This window comes from Cervus canadensis, chromosome 3, assembly GCF_019320065.1.
Source record: "Cervus canadensis isolate Bull #8, Minnesota chromosome 3, ASM1932006v1, whole genome shotgun sequence".
Classification (NCBI taxonomy): Eukaryota; Metazoa; Chordata; class Mammalia; order Artiodactyla; family Cervidae; genus Cervus; species Cervus canadensis.
In genome coordinates this window covers 46,135,636-46,143,274 of record NC_057388.1, presented here as the reverse complement: position 1 = coordinate 46,143,274, position 7,639 = coordinate 46,135,636, and the positions used below count along the sequence as shown (strand labels likewise).

The 7,639-nt window shown below is 45.9% G+C and overlaps 1 non-coding gene across 1 annotated transcript; it reads left to right on the top strand.

Moving 5' to 3' along the window:
* The first annotated feature begins 7,331 nt into the window (after window positions 1-7,331).
* On the top strand, window positions 7,332-7,403 carry TRNAC-ACA. The gene has a single exon. It is a non-coding gene; the product is annotated as a tRNA-Cys (tRNA).
* Window positions 7,404-7,639: the final 236 nt, after the last annotated feature.

The following is a 7,639-nucleotide window of genomic DNA, read 5'->3' as shown; positions in this document are numbered from 1 at the left end:
GGTCAGTTTTCATTCCAATCCCAAAGAAAAGTAATCCCAAAGAATGCTCAAACTACCACACAATTGCTCTCATCTCACACACTTGTACAGTAATGCTCAAAATTCTCCAAGCCAGGCTTCAACAACAAGTGAAGCGTGAACTTCCAGATGTTCAAGCTGGTTTTAGAAAAGGCAGAGGAACCAGAGATCAAATTGCCAACATCGACTGGCTCATCGAAAAAGCAAAAGAATTTCAGAAAAACATCTATTTCTGCTTTATTGACTATGCCAAAGCCTTTTACTGTGTGGATCACAATAAACCATGGAAAATTCTGAAGGAGATGGGAATACCAGACCACCTGACCTGTCTCTTGAGAAACCTATATGCAGGTCAGGAAGCAACAGTTAGAACTGGACATAGAATAACAGACTGGTTCCAAATAGGAAAAGGAGTCCGTCAAGGCTGTACATTGTCACCCTGCTTATTTAACTTATATGCAGAGTACATCATGAGAGACGCTGGGCTGGAAGAAGCACAAGCTGGAATCAGGATTGCCGGGAGAAATATCAATAACCTCAGATATGCAGATGACACCACCCTTATGGCAGAAAGTGAAGAGGAACTAAAAAGCCTCTTGAGGAAAGAGAAAGAGGAGAGTGAAAATGTTGACTTAAAGCTCAACATTCAGAAAACTAAGATCATGGCATCTGGTCCCATCACCTCATGGCAAATAGATGGGGAAACAGTGGAAACAGTGGCAGACTTTATTTTGGGGGGCTCCAAAATCACTGCAGATGTGATTGCAGTCATAAAATTAAAAGATGCTTACTCCTTGGAAGGAAAGTTACGACCAACCCAGATAGCATATTAAAAAGCAGAGACATTACTTTGCCAACAAAGGTTCGTCTAGTCAAAGCTATGGTTTTTCCAGTGGTCATGTATGGATGTGAGAGTTGGACTGTGAAGAAAGCTGAGTGCCAAAAAATTGATGCTTTTGTGAACTGTGGTGTTGGAGAAGACTCTTGAGAGTCCCTTGGACTGCAAGGAGATCCAACCAGTCCATCCTGAAGGAGATCAGTCCTGGGTGTTCATTGGAAGGACTGATGCTGAAGCTGAAACTCCAATACTTTGCCCACCTCATGCGAAGAGTTGACTCCTTGGAAAAGACCCTGATGCTGGGAGGGATTGGGGGCAGGAGGAGAAGGGGACGACAGAGGATGAGATGGCTGGATGGCATCACCAACTCGATGGACATGAGTTTGAGTAAGCTCTGGGAGCTGGTGAGGGACAGGGAGGCCTGGCGTGCTGCAGTTCATGGGGTCGCAAAGAGTCAGACACGACTGAGCGACTGAACTGAACCGAACTGATAAGAGATACTGAAAAACAATGTCTTCAGAATTGAACACAGAGACCTCCCCCACAGTCTGTGTGCTGTGCTTAGTCGCTTACTCGTGTCTGACTCTTTGCAACCCCACGGCCTGTACCCCTCCAGGCTCCTCTGTCCATGGGGATTCTCCAGGCAAGAACACTAGAGTGGGTTACCATGCCCTTCTCCAGGGGATCTTCCCAACCCAAGGATTGAACCCAGGTCTCCCGCACTGCAAGCAGTTTCTTTACCGTCTGAGCCATCAGGGAGGCCCTCCCCCGCAGTCTAGTGGTTAAGAATCCGCCTTCCGATGTCAGGGATGTAGGTCTGATCCCTGATGGGGAACTAGGCTACCACATGCCAGAGCTGTGGGGCCAAAAAACACAAAAATTGAGCACAGAAGTACAAAGTCTGATCTTTGCTTTGTGATAACTATTTAGCATGGATAAAACTTAATTCTACATTTCTTGAGTTTACTACCCAGGCACTGTGGATTTAAATACTACTTCAAAATTACTGAGAATTTCCTGGCAGTCCAGTGGTTAAGACTCCACTCTCTAACTGCCAAGGGTCAGGGTTTGATCCTTGGGCAGGGAACTAAGATCCCATAAGCCTTGTGACACAGCCAGAAAAAGAAAAAGAAATTACTCCTTGCCTAGCTAAGCTGTTTTGAGAGAGAGGACACGAATGTTATTTAGCGTTTGTTTTTAGAGACTGCCACTTTGCATTCAATGTCCATTTTCCCTGTTCTTTCCTGTGTACATGAGCATTTTGGCCATCTTAACCATTTTCATGCATTTAGCACCCACCTGCATACACTGAAGGACCCAACTTGGCAACTAAACAGCAATGTACAGTGATAACTCCTAGATCCTTAGCTCCTGTCTACATCTCTCCTGGTCTCAAATTCCATATTTTCAACTCTCTACTGAACAAGTCCAAGTGGGTGATTCTGCCAGCACTACAGTTTCAATTATCTAGTATCTAAAATATTAAATACATATTAGCTTCCTTATACTTATGAGTCATGATACCTCCAATCATCCATGATGGAAAATATTATAGCCATTCTCAACTCTTCCTTTTATCCCAATATCTAATTAGTCACTGTTGTAGTTGACTACAGCTAGAAGCAGACGTGGAGATAAGCATTTGAGGACAGCAAGTTTGTTGGAGAGATTATCCAAGAAAACATCAGTGGGGGATGGAAAAGAGATGGGAGTGATTTCAGTTACATTAATGAGATTGTTGGATGGCATCACCCACTCAGTGGACATGAATTTGAGCAAACTCCGGGAGATAGGGAAGGACAGGGAAGCTTGGCGTGCTGCAGTCCCTGGGGTGGCAAAGAGTGAGTGACTTTGATTGAGTGACTGAACAGCAACAATGAGTAGATTACACATGTGGGCGACTGGGTCTCAGACACATGGAGACCTCTGGAGAGCAGCATAGAGCATGCTTCAGAGTTGTTCTACCCAAGATGTATCCATCAACTTCCATTAGGCTTTGGCTGAGGACTGATCCCAGGGGTTTTTAACTACATGGCACATCTGGCTAGCCCTGTAAGGGGGCTGTGTGAGCACTAACAGAGAAATCTCTCAGGCAAAACGTCCCTGGTGCTGCCAAAAAGGCAGCGTTGGGTGAGCATGAAAAGAAAAAGTGAATGCTAAACGTATACAGGTGAGACACTAATAAGGTTGGCTATAATCACCAAGTTCTATCAATTCTGAACGTGAGAATAAGTGTGAAGGGAACACCAACACAGACTCCAAACTTTTACCGTAGATAGTGGGTGTTTAGTGAAACAGTACAGAAATAAAAGGAAGTACAGCTCTGGGGAGAAACTGGAGACAGACGGCTCCCCTAAGAAAAACAAGTATTGAATATTAATGCATAAATGTGGAATCTAGAAGAATAGTACAAATGAACCTATTTGTAGAGCAGGAATAGAGACACAGATGTAGAGAACAGACACAGGAACACAGATAGGAAGGGGAGGGTGGGACAAATTGGGAGATTAGGATTGATGTATATACAGGCTTCCCTGGTGGCTTAGGCAGTAAAGAATTTGCCTACAAAGTGGGAGACCTGGGTTCAGTCCTGGGGTCAGGAAGAGCCCCTGAAGAAGGGAATGGCTACCCACTCCAGTATTCTTGCCTGGAGAATTTCATGGACGGAGGAGCCTGGCAGGCTGAAGCCCATGGGGTTGCAACGACTTGGACATGACTGAGCGACTAACCGTGACATACTACATGTGTAAACCAGATAGCAAGTGGGACCCTGTTGCTTAGCACAGGAAGCTCAGCTCAGTACTCTGTGGTGACCTAGATGGGTGGGGCAGGGGGTGGGATGGGAGGGAGGTTTTAAAGGAAGGGGATATATGTATACATATAGCTAATTCACTTCATTGTACAGCAGAAAGTAAAGCACAGTTGTAAAGCAACTATACTGCGATTTTTAAAAAAAGTGATGCTTAATTAACCTGAAATCCAAACCATTTAAAGGAGTGCTCCAGGCAGTAAGCATCATCCCCATGCCCATTTTACACATGGGAAAGAAAGTAGTGAGGAGAACTGGAATAACAATCAGGAGACCAAAGTCCTAAACCTGAATGCTCTTTAATCTAGCATAAGTCATGTCTTGGGACCTTGGTTGTCCAGATTTTCAAATGAGGGGCTACAAGCTCCTTTCCAGATGTATAGCTATTCCACTGAGTTGCAAAGAGTTTGCTTCCAGAGAACCACAGAACAGCTGCATCTGTAACAGAAGTTCATTACTCTGGGGACTGTTGTCTGGTGGAACGCTCATTCCATGGCTGAGAGATCTATCACAGTGTGAGATCACATGGCCCTAGGAAGCCCGTGTGGCCAGCCCTGGCTCTTCTGAGCCACGTGGGTAGAATAGGCACAGAACCTAAGCCAAGCAGACGTTCCTGCCAGGACCACCATCCAAAGGGGTGGCACAGAAACACTGGCGGCTCAGACCCCACCCCACTGGCAGCTGGTGACGGTGGCTCTGCTCCGTCCAGACCCTTCCTGGGGAAAATCTCAGCTGGGGCCACCTAGCTTCTTGCCGGCTTCTCAAAACCACATTGCTTGTTTCACTATCAGATAACCTGCCTATAATTTCTTTTTCCCAAAAGTGAACCAGAGATTATTTCTCAGAGGTTACTTTCAATCCAGAAAGTTGAGGTGCACCACACACCTTATATGAACCCAGGAGTCTTATAACATTACATGAAAGGTATCATAAACCCAGTTGCTTTTTTTTTTTTTTTTTTTAAGGAAAGGAAACTAGCTCAGAGAGCTTAAATACCATACCTAAGGTCAAGCAATCAATCAGCGGTAAACCACAGTGAGTCCCTCCCCTTAGCACGATTCTGTGCTACATCTGTTCGTGGTGGACACAACACCAGCCAGGAAGGAAGGGAGCTCCTCGGCTCTTTCTTTGTCCCACCTCGTTCTCTTGCAGGGAACACCTCATTTCTGGTGTTGGCTGGCCTCGATTGTTTTCTGGGGTTGAATGTCTCCATCAGTTAGAACACAATGCTTTCCTTGTAGCTCAGTTGGTAAATCATTTGCCTGCAATGCAGGAGACCCAGGTTCAATTCCTGGGTCGGGAAGATCTCCTGGAGAAGGAAATGGCAATGCACTCCAGTATTCTTGCCTGGAGAATCCCATGGACAGAGGAGCCTGACAAGCTACAGTCCATGGGGTCACAAGAGTCAGACACGACTTAGCAACTAAACCACCAAACGTGCCCATAGAGCCCTTTCGCCTGGGTATTTTGTGGGTTTACTGTAGCCAAAATTCAGCCTCTGTGCACAGTATCGAATTGAATCTCAGAGACAGAGTTTGGGGGAAGTAGCAAAGAATAGCTTTATTGCTTTGCCAGGCAAGGGGGCCACAGCAGGACAATGTCCTCAAAAGTGTGTTTCCCAGCTGAAATGGGTAGTGAAGAGTTTCATAGCAATGGTTCACAGAGCTCCCGGACATTCTTCTGACTGGTTAGAGGTGAGATACTTGGGAGGCAGCATCATCAGCATGTAGACCTTTGGTCTAGGGTTGACATATTTCTGGGCAGCATGTAGTTACCTTCTTTTATCCAGTAGGGGTTTGAGTATCTGCAGAACGGCTTAAAACTAATGTTCTGTATACCACTTGAGGTGGGGGTGGGGGGACTTCCCTGGTGGCTCAGTGGTAAAGAATGTGTCTGCCAATGCAGGAAATGCAGGTTCAGGCCCTAGGTCAGGAAGATTCTCTAGAGAAGGAAATAGCAACCCACACCAGTATTCTTGCCTGGGCAATTCCCAGGACAGAGGAGCCTGGAGGACTACAGACCAAGAGTCTGGCATGACTTAAGGACTAAAGACTAAAGAACAACAACCCCTTGAGGGGGAACCAGGACCCTGCCCCCAGGCTTCACTATTGTTTCTTGACTGCGCCTCCCTTGTCTCCACAGTTCACTCTGAGATACCTTTTGAAAAAGAAGGAAACTCCAGAAAAGTAATGTTATGTGTTGGGGTAGAGATGATGGGATACACCATCCTCTGCTTCAAAATGACTCTAAACACAAAGGTAGATCACTGGTGTGCAGAATCAATAAATCAACAGTTACCAAATGGTCTTTGTTGAAATGTTGTGCAGGATATTGAAAGGAATGCAAAAATGTTGTCAGCAAATCTCCGTGATCTCAAAAGCTATTTAATTGATGAAATAAGGCAAACAGTGAAGAATATGTGACAACAGGCCAGCTCAGGCTGGGCCCTCTGTTCATACTTTTTCACCCCCACCACAATTAATCAAACTCACACCCTTGCCTCCTCTGAGCCTTCCATCGAAAGTCACTTTCTCAACTAAAAATAAAATTACCATATGATCCATCAATTCCATTTCAGGGTTTACATCCAGACAAAAGTATAGTTCTAGAAGATACATGCACACCAATGTTCATAGCAGCATTACTTACAACAGCCAAAACGTAATGTCCATTGACAGATAAGAGGATAAAGAAGATGTCAGTTCAATTCAGTCACTCAGTCATGTCCGACTCTTTGTGACCCCATGGACTGCAGCATGCCAGGCTTCCCTGTCCATTACCAACTCCTGGACTTACTCAAACTCATGCCCATTGAGTTGGTGATGCCATCCAACCATCTCATCCTCTGTCGTCCCCTTCTCCCACCTTCAATCTTTCCCAGCATCAGAGTCTTTTCAAATGAGTCAGCTCTTCACATCAGGTGGCCAAAGTATTGGAGTTTCAGCTTCAACATCAGTCCTTCCAATGAATATTCAGGAATGATTTCCTTTAGGATGGACTGGTCGGATCTCCTTGCAGTACAAGGGACTCTCAAGAGTCTTCTCCAACTTCTCCAACAGTTCAAAAGCATCAATTCTTTGATGCTCAGCTTTCTTCACAGTCCAACTCTCACATCCATGCATGACCACTGGAAAAACCATAGCCTTGACTAGACAGACTTTTGTTGGCAAAGTAATGTCTCTGCTTTCTAATATGCTGTCTAGGTTGGTCATAACTTTTCTTCCAAGGAGTATGCATCTTTTAATTTCATGGCTGCAGTCACCATCTGCAGTGATTTCAGAGCCCAGAAAAATAAAGTCTGACACTGTTTCCACTGTTTCTCCGTCTGTCACAGGGACAGGGGCTCTGGGTGCAGCACACCTGGGTATGGCATAAGCCCTCTTGGAGGAGGTCACCATTAACCCCACCATAGAGCTGCCAGAACTTACACAGGACTGGGAAATAGACTCTTGGAGGGCACAACAGAACCTTGTGCACCAGGACCCAGGAGAAAATAGCAGTGACCCCACAGGAGACTGTCCCAGACTTGACTTGCCTGTGGGTGTCTGGGAGTACACAGTGGAGGCATGGATCGGTGGTGGCCTGTTGCAGGGTTGAGGGCACTGAGTGTAGCAGTCCATGCATGGGATCCTTTGAGGGAGGTCACCATTATCTTCATTACCAACTTCCCTGGTGGCTCAGACGGTAAAGCGTCTGCCTACAATGCAGGAGACCCGGGTTCGATCCCTGGGTGGGGAAGATCCTCTGGAGAAGAAAATGGCAACCCACTCCAGTACTCTTGCCTGGAAAATCCCATGGGAGAAGCCTGGTAGGCTACAGTCCATGGGGTCCAAAGAGTCGGACAGGACTGAGTGACTTCACTTCACTTCACTTCAAATAGCAGGGAGGGAACAGCTCCACCCACCAACAGAAAATTGGATTAAAGATTTACTGAGCATGGCCCCGCCCATCAGAACAAGACCTACTTTCCCCCT